This window comes from Pantherophis guttatus, chromosome 5 (assembly GCF_059756535.1).
Source record: "Pantherophis guttatus breed Tessera chromosome 5, ASM5975653v1, whole genome shotgun sequence".
NCBI lineage: Eukaryota > Metazoa > Chordata > Lepidosauria > Squamata > Colubridae > Pantherophis > Pantherophis guttatus.
In genome coordinates, this window is record NC_142067.1 from 26,578,035 (window position 1) to 26,590,419 (window position 12,385).

Consider the following 12,385-nt stretch of genomic DNA (forward strand, 5'->3'; position numbering starts at 1 on the left):
GAGTCTCTGGAGAAGGGCAGCATATAAATCGAACTAATAAATAAATAAATAAATAAATAAATAAATAAATAAATAAATAAATAAATAAATAAATAAATAAATTTTTGATGCCGCATGCATGTGTGGTTGGCACACGCATGCAAATTGTCGTGTTTGATGTTTCACGTATGTGCGGATGGTGCACATGAGTGAATTGCCGTGTTGTTTGACGTCGCAAACACTGCTCACATTTCCAGTGCTGGGCAAACTGATTGCTACAGTATGTGAAGCCTACCTCTGAACTTATCACATTTATTTATTATTTATTTATTTATTTATTTATTTATTTATTTATTTATTTATTTATTTATTTATTTATTTATTTATTTATTTATTTATTTATGAACGAATTTGGTAATAAGTATAAGCATGGATTGGATACATAAAATAGATACAAATAGAAGAAACATTAGGACAGGGACAGAAGGCACGCTGGTGCTCTTATGCATGCCCCTTACAAACCTCTTAGGAATGGGGTGAAGTCAACAGTAGACAGTCTTAGGTTAAAGTTTTGGGGTTTTGGGATGAAACCATAGAGTCAGGTAGTGCATTCTAGGTATTGACCACTCTGTTGCTGAAGTTATATTTTCTGCAATTGAATTTGGTGCGGTTTACCTTAAGTTTGTATCTATTGTGTGCTCGTGTATTGTTGTATTATTGCTGGGCTACCTGCACTACCCGCACGTGAAGGCCTCACATCAGGCCTTCATAGTAACAATAAGTCCACTCTGGTGCCAACACTGCAGGCTGAGCAAGTCCTCTTGAGGACTAAGGATATTCAAATAAATTCATTTCTGTGATGAGCTAAAAATGAAAATTGAGGCAATGAGCTATTATGTTACCTCTTGTTCATGATGTCTCTCTCTCTCTCTCTCTGTATATATATATATATATATATATATATATATATATATATATATATATATATATATATATATATATATATATATATATACACACTGTATATATATATATACTCAGAAAACAAATATACATATATATATATATATATATATATATATATATATATATATATATATATATATATATATATATATATATATATATATATATATATATATATATATATATATATATATATATATATATATATATATATATATTTGTTTTCTGATTTCTCAGGTTTTCGCGGGTGTTTGTATGTAGGTCTTTGGTTATTCGGGTCTTCTCCCACGTAAAATTGGAAGTGTCTTGGCGACGTTTTGACGAAGTCTCATTCGTCATCTTCAGGCTGGTGTTCTCGGCTTCGTGCTTCCAGGAGCAATGTGAGATCGCAGCTGTCTCTTCCTTTTAACTGCTAGTGGGGGTATGAGCTAATTGGATGGGAACTTGGCTGTGTTCTGATTGGGTGGAGGTGTGTTCTGATTGGTTAGGGGCTTGGCTGTGCTCTGATTGGATGGGGGGTTGGTTGTGCTCTGATTGGATGGGGTTGTTTCTGTTTGGGTGGGGGCTTGGTTGTGCTCAGCTTAGTCTGAGTTGCAGGGGGATTTGAGCTGGTGAGCTGCGTTGTTGTTGTTTGGCTTCGTGTTTGTGGCTGTGCGAGCTCTTCATGGTGGGTGTCAGTCTGCTTCATGTATGGATTGGAGGGGTTTAAAATGGCTAATGATGCAGCTGCGGTCTGGCTTCTGGTCCTTGGTCGTGGCTCATTATCAGTGTGGGTTTGAGTCTGCTTTCTGCGTGGATGTGTGGTGGTGACATCCTGTGTGGCTCTCGTGAGTGTGGGTCTGGTGTCATTCGTCGTGTTAGGGACTCATTTGTCAATAAGGGCGGGTTTCCAAATGGCTGGTAGGCGGGAGGTATCGTCTCGTTTGTTCATGCTGTGTGGGCGTTTTTCTATCTCGATGGCTTCTCTGATTATTCTGTTGTTAAAGTGTTCAGTTTTGGCGATAGTTCTGGTCTTTTTAAAATCAATATCATGTCCTGTGGCTTTAAAGTGTTGGACCAGGGAAGAAGTTGGTTCCTCTTTTCTGACTGAGTTCTTGTGTTCTTCTATGCGTGCACTTATTCGTCTGTTGGTTTGTCCGATGTATGTGGGGGGCAGGCGGTGCATGGGATTTCATATACTCCTTGATTTTCTAACTCAATTTTGTCTTTGGGGTTCCTTAGGATGGTGGATATTTTTCGGTTTGTGCAGAATGCTGTCTTGATGTTATGTTTGTGGAGGATTTTGCTTATTCTGTCTGTGGTGCCTTTTATGTATGGGAGGAGGGCAAGAAAATGGCAAAGCCGTTTGAGTTAGAAAATCAAGGAGTATATGAAATCCCATGCACCGCCTGCCCCACCACATACATCAGACAAACCAACAGACGAATAAGTGCACGCATAGAAGAACACAAGAACTCAGTCAGAAAAGAGGAGCCAACTTCTTCCCTGGTCCAACACCTTAAAGCCACAGGACATGATATTGATTTTTAAAAGACCAGAACTATCGCCAAAACTGAACACTTTAACAACAGAATAATCAGAGAAGCCATCGAGATAGAAAAACGCCCACACAGCATGAACGAACGAGACGATACCTCCCGCCTACCAGCCATTTGGAAACCCGCCCTTATTGACAAACGAGTCCCTAACACGACGAATGACACCAGACCCACACTCACGAGAGCCACACAGGATGTCACTACCACACATCCACGCAGAAAGCAGACTCAAACCCACACTAATAATGAGCCACGACCAAGGACCAGAAGCCAGACCGCAGCTGCATCATTAGCCACTTTAAACCCCTCCAATCCATACATGAAGCAGACTGACACCCACCATGAAGAGCTCGCACGGCCACAAACATGAAGCCAAACAACAACAACGCAGCTCACCAGCTCAAATCCCCCTGCAACTCAGACTAAGCTGAGCACAACCAAGCCCCCACCCAAACAGAACACACCCCCATCCAATCAGAGCACAACCAACCCCCCATCCAATCAGAGCACAGCCAAGCCCCTAACCAATCAGAACACACCTCCACCCAATCAGAACACAGCCAAGTCCCCACCCAATCAGCTCACACCCCCACTAACAGTTAAAAGGAAGAGACAGCTGCGATCTCACATTGCTCCTAGAAGCACGAAGCCGAGAACACCAGCCTGAAGATGACAAATGAGACTTCGTCGAAACGTCGCCAAGACACTTCCAATTTTACGTGGGAGAAGACCCGAATAACCAAAGACCTACATATATATATATATATATATATATATATATATATATATATATATATATATATATATATATATGTATGTATGTATATGGAATGATTCTCATATTGCTTTTCTTTGATCTATGTGGAATTTTAACAATATTTTAAAGTGGAACTGGGGCTTTTGCGCTTTTGTAATTTCTAAATGGAAAAATCTAAAACACACATGCTCCCAGGTTCACAGAAAGGGGTTTTGAAAACTGCAAATATGTGTGTTTAGGAAATTCACCTGAGACAATGTAAGGCTTTAAGATGTTAATTTATTCAGTTCTAAACCACTCAATTAAGATCATGCTCAGAACTGTTTTCTATGACAAGAGCTGCTAACCATCTGTTAAGACAATTTCATGCCAGCAATCCTGAATTCGACAACAGTAGTGTGCTTGAAATTTCTTAGCTGGTAATAAATATCATCTGTTCCTCCTTAACCCTCCCTTAGAAAGTAAGAAGGGATGGGCAATAATTTGTGTTTACTTAGGTGAATTTGCTTATAATTTATGAAGTTGCCATGACAAAAAGATAAAGTGGATTTAGTTAATGAAAGCAAAGACTGTAATAAAATATTGTGCCATAAGACATTTTGTTTTTTATGCTGTAATGCAAATCCAGTTGTCAATGCTTTTCTCCGAGATTAGAGAGAATGATTTCTGAATATGGATTTTTCTAGAAAAATTGAATTGCAACTAGTATCATCCCAGGCAACATGCTGGATGGGTGGGTTAGTTACGAATTATATAGAAAAGATGATAGAGGGTTTTTCACCTTTAAGCATTTTATTGCTTAATCTGTTGCTTTTCAACAACAAAACAGAGCTAGGAAAATAAACAAAGTACTATTTTTTTTTGTCTTTTTAACACATCACAATTTTTTTTCATTACCTAGTAAAGGGAAATCAGAGAAGCAAATAATCCATTGTATGTGAATTTTTATGGACAATGTTTCATATTGGTCAAAGCCACATTTTATAATCATTTTCCATCTAGTAATTAAAAAAAAACTAGCATTAAATAAATAAGAAAAGGCAATGCCTGACTTTATGATAGCTGTATTATTTTATATGAAGTAAAACACCCCTCTCCCTACATTAAGGCAAAGAGATTGAATGTGACCTCATGGACATGTATATTCTTTTCTGTTCCTGTTTCATTGCATGCGTTTCCAATTTCTTGGAACCCTACTTTGCTTCCCTTGTTCTGGAAAAAGGAAAGAGAAAGGGCAAGAGAAAACCACCAGATTCTTAAATATATCAGCAAGCTATTAGTAGAACAGGAAGACGTGCCGTGTGTTTCTTCTCTGCTCTAGGGCTTGGTCAGATGAATACGATGCATCATTCTGTCAGCAACACACTGCTGAACTTGTCAGATGTTTCTATTATCAACTATAAATTTGAGGATGGAGCCAAGAGAATATGAAAATTCAGTTGTTTTTGATTAAAAGGTAAAGGTTCCCCTTGCACATATGTGCTAGTCATTCCCGACTCTAGAGGGTGGTGCTCATCTCCGTTTCAGCCGAAGAGCCAGTGCTGTCCGAAGACATCTCCGTGGTCATGTGGCAGGCATGACTCAATGCCGAAGGCTCACAGAACGCTGTTACCTTCCCACCAAAGTTGGTCCCTATTTTTCTATTTGCATTTTTTACATGCTTTCGAACTGCTAGGCTGGCAGAAGCTGGGACAAGTAACAAGAGCTGACCCTGTTACGTGACACTAGGGATTCGAACCACTGAACTGCCGACCTTTTGATCAACAAGCTCAGCATCTTAGCCACTGAGCCACTGTGTCCCATTTTTGATTAGTCTGTCCTTTTTTAAATTGTAAGTTATAATCACAATATGTAAGAATAGAACAAAGGATAGGGTAAATAGATTACTGACTATTTTAAATATTCTCATTTTAAAATATCGATGTATAGTAATTTATAAATGCTGGCCATTTCATATGTTAAAGTAATTTATTTATTTATTATACAACATCATTACTGAATTAATCTATGACATCTAAACTGGTTTCTGACAGCTCTTGGAGCACCAAAAATAGCTATTGGAAAGAGGACATATGGTTTGCAGGCCCCTCGTAAAACCTCAGTTGATATGCAAGTCATATGTATACAAAAGTTCTATATATCTTAGTATTGTTTAATTAGATGCATTATATAGATATGGCATCCACAGATCTTTACTCAAAATCTTCCTCACTGAGCTAATCATATATAAGTAAGCCCATTCAGACATGATGAAACAGAGTAAAAGTCAACACACGAGCAGCAGTTAAAACAGAGTGCCTGTTCTGTCCCCGTCTCACACACGCACACAGTCAGCCAGGAGTTAATAAAACCAGCAGTCAGGAATTCCTTTGAGATAACAGAATTGGCAGCAACTGCCTGCCAAAGACTTTACTCACAAAGGGAAGTTTTTCTCCTCCGTCCAATACACCAAAATAAGTCCACAAAGCCAAAGAATTGTCAAGTCCAGTCCATAATAAATCCAAGGAGGGCATATAATGAAATTCCAGAAACGCAATATGACTTGCTAGTTTTTCAGTTTTGTCCATCACAAGGCCTGAATGGCCACCACACCCCCTTTTATCCCCTGTGGGATGTGGTCCAGTGACTCAGCTTAATCTCTGACACGCCTCTTTCTCTGCTGCGCGCGCTTATCTTTCTGACACTGTCGGGGATCCAGCCAAGACTCATCTCCGTTGCTGTCTAACTGCGGATGCTCGGAAGTGCCTGGCTCCTGGCCTATCTCTTGGCCTTCGGAGGACACCTGAGGCATTGCCAGGGAGGAGGGTCCTGGAGAGGGAAGCCTTGCCAACTCCTCTCCTTCACTTTCGAAGTCTTCTCCCTCTGATAAGACGGGCTCGGGGGTCGGAGTCACAACAGTGCCTATGACACACAAAAAAAGGTGCATATATTTGTAGGGCATGGATGTGTCACTGAACCAGTGATGAGTTTTCAGGTTGAATGGCTAGGGACTAGTTTTCTGGTGTCCTGATATCTTACTGGCAAAAGCAATGTTTTTAATGAAAACAATATCTATAGCTACAGCATATTTATATCTCTATATCTCTATCATCTATATATCTATTCATGTATTCATATTTATTTACAGTATATATAGGAGCTTATGCCCAGAGTCCACAGTGAATTCCATGGTAGAGGTGAGTCTTGAAAATTTATTCCCCTTTTGTTTCTCTCTCTCTCTCTCTCTCTCACACACACACACACACACACACACACACACACACACACACATTTGAGATCCTCACAATGCTCAATACAATGCAGATTCCTCCACCACCGCCTCTAGACTAGGTTACAGAAAATCCAGTGCCATTTGTTTTTGAATAAGTTCCTATAAATTGATTAGAAAAATGTCAAAAGCTTTGTATTTGGAACATAAACAATACAGAAACCTCATCCCAAATCCAGGAAATGAAATAGTATCACAGCCTTAGCCACGGTGCCAGAAAAAGATGTAGTCCTCCCTATCAGGATCAATGTAAAGTGGTACATATAACCCAAATTTGCACAGCAGAGCAATAGTATATAAAACTAGTTGTTATGACGATAGTGTTTACACAGTTGAGGTCAATATTCAGACAGAGGTGTACAACAAATCCTACTTTGCTATCACATTCATTTTTATTATTAAACACATTGATTTAGTTATCTGTGCCTCAACCTCACAGTTTCCTTCTTTCTAATTTATTCAGATTTATTGGTCTTGTTTCTTTCTCCTGGTTTTCATTGGCCGACATTGTTTCACCTTAAAATAAAACTGATCAGATATAGTTACATATATTAAAAGGTTCCTGAATCTTTTAGAATAATTACAAGACTGTTCCACACAATGGTATGTTATATTTACCATTGCTCTTAACCAGACATTAGAAGACAAATTTGCCAACCGGTGGTTTTCTAAGAGAGAAAAGAGTAGATTCTCAAAAGTTTCAGCTGACCAGTGCCTTGGATGACTTTCTAAATGTCTTCTAAGTAATTCCTAGCATGTAACTGAATTATAAGAAAATCAGGCTGGGGCTGCAGATACAGATACATTTCCTTTGTTTAGAAGAAATTATATAGTAAATCTAAAGTAGTCACAAGACTTGTACATGGAAAGATGTATCAAAATGTGTAATACACCCACACTCAAAATATTAGAATTGTATTGAATAATTTGCAGTTTTAAACCCCTGTTTTCTAATTTCTCCCTTCCTTCTTTCCTTCCAACCTTTCCTTGACTTATTGTGCCTATTAAAAGAAAATGGCTCCAAATGATTTCCAACTGAGCAGCAAATGAATACCTGACATTCAAAATTGTTTTGACCCTCTGGCATTCATTTCTTTCACAGTAATGAAATGCATGGGTCCCATTAATTTTGGGCTTTTCATTTGTGGCAACACAAGTGAACATCAATACCTTCAGATTTGTCATTCTTATTTCTTCTTGTAAAAGTTCTATATTCTTTTTATTCTCAGAGGACCTAGTGGAAGAATGTGACTATTAGCATGGCCTCAGGGTAAATAATTCAGACATGAACTATGAAGAATGAATTATTGGCTTCATTTAAATACATGTCCTTACAACCTTGGCATAATAAATGTTGAGCAAAATCAGAGGTATATAAGGCTATCTAATATGTAGTTTAATTGTTTGCCAGCTATTTTGATACTTTAGTTGTAGGACCAAGTTGTAGGAATAATAATAATAATAATAATAATAATAATAATAATAATAATAATAATAATAATAATAATAATAATAATAATAATAATAATACAACACACCAGATATCACAGTTGTCGAAAACTGAAATGTACAATTTATTGACATTGTGGTACCAGGAGATGCCAGAGTCGAAGAAAAAGAACTGGAAATATTGTGACCTGGCCATCGAAACTACATGGCTATGGATGAAACATGTAACAGTGATACCCATTGTCATTGGGGCACTTGGTACCATGTCCAAGAATTTTATAAGATACATCAACAAATTGCAGCTTCCTGCAATAACACCAGTGGAACTGCAAAAAACTGCACTACTTGGAACATCGTACATCTTAAGAAAGTACTTGGTTGATACATAGGACGCTGGCAGCAACCCGTATCAACCATTAGCACCAGTCAATGGTATTTGTGATGCATTTTTGAATGTTCAGTTGACTGAGTTTCATGTTTAATGAATAAAGTATATAATAATAATAATAATAATAATAATAATAATAATAATAATAATAATAATAATAATAATACTCAATCTCTCAAGACTTCCACAGATTGCCTTACATGGTTGATAATGAGATAGTAAATATTTGTTTCAAAGAAATTTAAAATCTAATAATCTTTTAAAGTGCTTCTATTGATGTCACCAAATAAACATTTCAATAGAAATATCACATTCTGTATATTTTTGTTTATCTAAATAGATATTTACATACTAATGGATTTGAAAAGATACTATCCTAAGTTTATAATCATATGAGTGTGAAGAGTAAGAGCCTTGGTAGTACAGTGGTCTAAAGCACCCTGTTATTAAGACCAGCTGCCTGCAATTACTGCAGGTTCAAATCTCGCCAGGCTCAAGGTTGACTCAGCCTTCCATCCTTTCTAAGGTAGGTAAATTGAGGACCCAGTTGTGGGGGCAATAAGCTGACTTATTATAAATATACAAAAGGATGAAGGCTATTGCTTAGCGCATTGTAAGCCGCCCTGAGTCTCCGGAGAAGAGCGGCATATAAATCAAATAAAAAAAGAAAAGAAAAAGAAATTAGGATTATTTTGTTATTGCATGACAATGGTTACAAAAACCAGTGTGGTAACATTCTTTTTAAAGGGGGTTTGAAACCCATATTCATGTGAACATTTTACTGCATATCCTTTAGATAAGCTAACCTAATTTTCTACCCCCATTTTTTTTTTTTTAAAAAAAAAACATTCTTGCCTGCCTTTGCATGATTGCTTAATGAGATTTCAGCCATATAGAAATCTTTCAATTATTGCCTGGGGTTGATACACCAAAGTAGACAATCAAATGGATTGGTTAATCCTTTTGAAGAACATGAGTTTTTATTTCCCGTTGGTGGGACTCCCAAATGTGCTTCTTCTTCTTTTTTTTTTTTTTACAAGAGGCACCTGGGCTTTCTAGTTTTTCTTTGAAGACATTTCCCTTCTCATCCAATAAGCTTCTTCAGCTCTTGAATGAGAAGTGAAACATGTTCAAAGAAAAACCAGAAAGTCCAGTTGCTTCTTGAAAGAAAGAAAAAAAAGGACCTTTCGGACAATCGTGACCTGGATGACTGAGAATCTCCATAGACAGTTGGTGGGACTGGTTTTTTTTTTTTTTTCTTCATAGTCCATCTTTGTCAGCTCTAAATACTAAAACACTGAGACAGTCATGGAAGGCAGAAAGAAAATTAAGACTTGTTACTCTTTTGAGCTGATCCTGGACTTGTCTATATTTGCTGTGGCTAAAATCAAGGGACTCTACATTAGCTTAAATGTTTACCTTTATTTTCTGAGTGAAGATAATTGTAATGGTTGTAAAAGATGATTGGAACAACATTGGTATTTCTGTCTTATTGGCCAAAGATACAGTTACTGATTTAGCTACTGTGGCACATCCTACTCTTTATATCACTGTTTTTAAAAATGAAATCCCTGGGTTGTGCTGCAACACTCTATCAGGAAAATTAATTTAGCTGTTCAGAAGCTTATGAACCAAAGACTTGGAAATAGCAGAGGATGGTTGTATCTCCACCCACCCACCAGAAACACTTTTTACAAGGAACACTTTGAGGATGGATTCAGCAAAAAGCATTTAAAGCTTAGTTATATTATGCAACATTATATATATGTAAAATATATATTTAAAGTTCTTTAAAATATAGGCTATTGAATATAGGCTATTTAATAGCTTTTAAAACCAAATTGAACGTGCATGGAATCTTTAAAAATATGTATTTGCAGACGGGAAACAGGCACATCAGAAAACTCATTTTGCTGCAGTGAACTGCATTGCAACACTATGAGAGAAAGCATTGCAGCACCAATCTTGTGGAAAAATGTGAATGCCTGTGTTGTATGTGAGCGAACCTGAATAGGTCAGCATATGAAACAGCTTCCAATCTCCTGGATTAAATTAAATTCATGAGCAGAATGGATTTTGAGCAGAAAAATGCTATGGTGAATTGATGAAACAAGAAATCAGGACTACCATATCTGAGATGCAAAATCTAGATTACAATTACAGTAGATATTAATAAAAATTATTTGTTGCTACCTTTTTTTGCTTCCATCTGGATCTTTGCAGACCACAACTAGTGGCATGCAAAAACTAATGTTCTGTGTTCTTTGTTTTGTTTTGTTTTTAAAAAGAGCAATTAAGCAATGAATTTACATTTGTTTAATCTGAATTGATAGAAAAGGAAAGCTAACTTGTAATTAATTTCTTTAGTTTCATATAAACTATCCTTAAAATAAACCATAATGTTGTCCTCATCTCCATTATAGTGGGATTAGACTCTGGAGTGCAATGTCTACCTGCTGATACTATGCTGTTGCTTTCCTTCTATTATCAGCTATACATGTGTGTCCCTTTGTATGTACGTGTGTATGTAGTCTTTAGTGCCACACCAGTTCTTATGTAATAATAATGTATCATTCTATATCATATTATAATTCCACCAATAAGAGTGGCAACAGGGCAGGAGATTCTGAATATAGTCTACCTCAAGATTATTAGCTGCTTTTTAACTATTAAGAACTTTTTGATCATCAAGTTTTGTAAGATGCTGTGAGTGAGTTTCCTTTAATCCTTAATGATAAAAGATTTAAAGATAAGTTTAAGGACTTAAAAACCCCACAAAAAACAGCACACAGATGATAAGAATATTGATTTTGAAAAGTTAGATTAAGCAACCAGATGGATATGAAAAGATTTTGAAATTAATCATAGGAAAATTTATTGAGGAATTTTTTTATTATTTTGGATTCTTAAAAGAAAACATGATAGAATGGGAATTTTATTGTTGGATACTAGAATGTTTAAATTTGACTTTCAAGAGAATGGAGCAAAATATTTTAACCCTGGATGCATTCAAGGATATTTACACCCAATAGATCCAGAGATTAATTTTAAAAATGTTTTCAATCATAGGTAGACTACTTTTAAAATATGTTATGGAAGAGGAACATATTTCACCAGACATGACGGAAACTGATCTGAAAGTGAATTTAAAAATGACAGACTGTAAGAATGATATGGAAAAAGCCTTTACACTGGATACGCAAATGAAACTGGCTGATGTTTTAATAATTAAAACATGACTTGGATAATTTTATTACATTGGACTTATAAAAGAGATTTATTAAAGTTCTGAAGAATTTTGTGAGAATAGATAAGGAAAAAATGAAAAGAAAAGAAGTTTTATGACATTATTTGAAGGGATTACAGATTAGGATTGCTAAAAGTAAAAGGGAGGAATATAGGAAGTAATATAAGGAAAGTTTATTTGATCAAGATTAAAATAAAGATAATTATTTCTAGTAACCCTCAACAGATTTTGTTGACTATGACTGAATGGCAAAGTTGTAAGATAAGAGATAAGATACGGGATGAAGATATTTTTCGTTGTATATTAAGAGAAGATGATAAATTGTTAAATTTGTTTAAATTTGTTGTGATGAAAGAGAACAGAATTTTCTTATATATTTATTTTCTTTTTCTTTGCTATATTTTTTATTCTTTATTTATTTTTCTATCTCTATTTTCCTGTACTTTCTATCTACATTTTTCTTCACTTCCGTTCTATAATATAGAATAAACAATGCTTATTTCATATTACAGTATGTAATGCTCCTTATTCTAATATGAGCCCAAATTCTTCCGGTCAAAACTGACTCCCGAAGATTCAGTTACTCTTATGTTGTCTCTTGGCAGCAATATGCAAATAGTGCCCCATTGTCTTGTTTCAGTATTCTTTTCAACTTTCCATTAATTCCACAGACTTCTTAATATTTTTCAGATAACTAATTCCTTCCTTCCTTCCTTCCTTCCTTCCTTCCTTCCTTCCTTCCTTCCTTCCTTCCTTCCTTCCTTCCTTCCCTCCCTCCCTCCCTCCCTCCCTC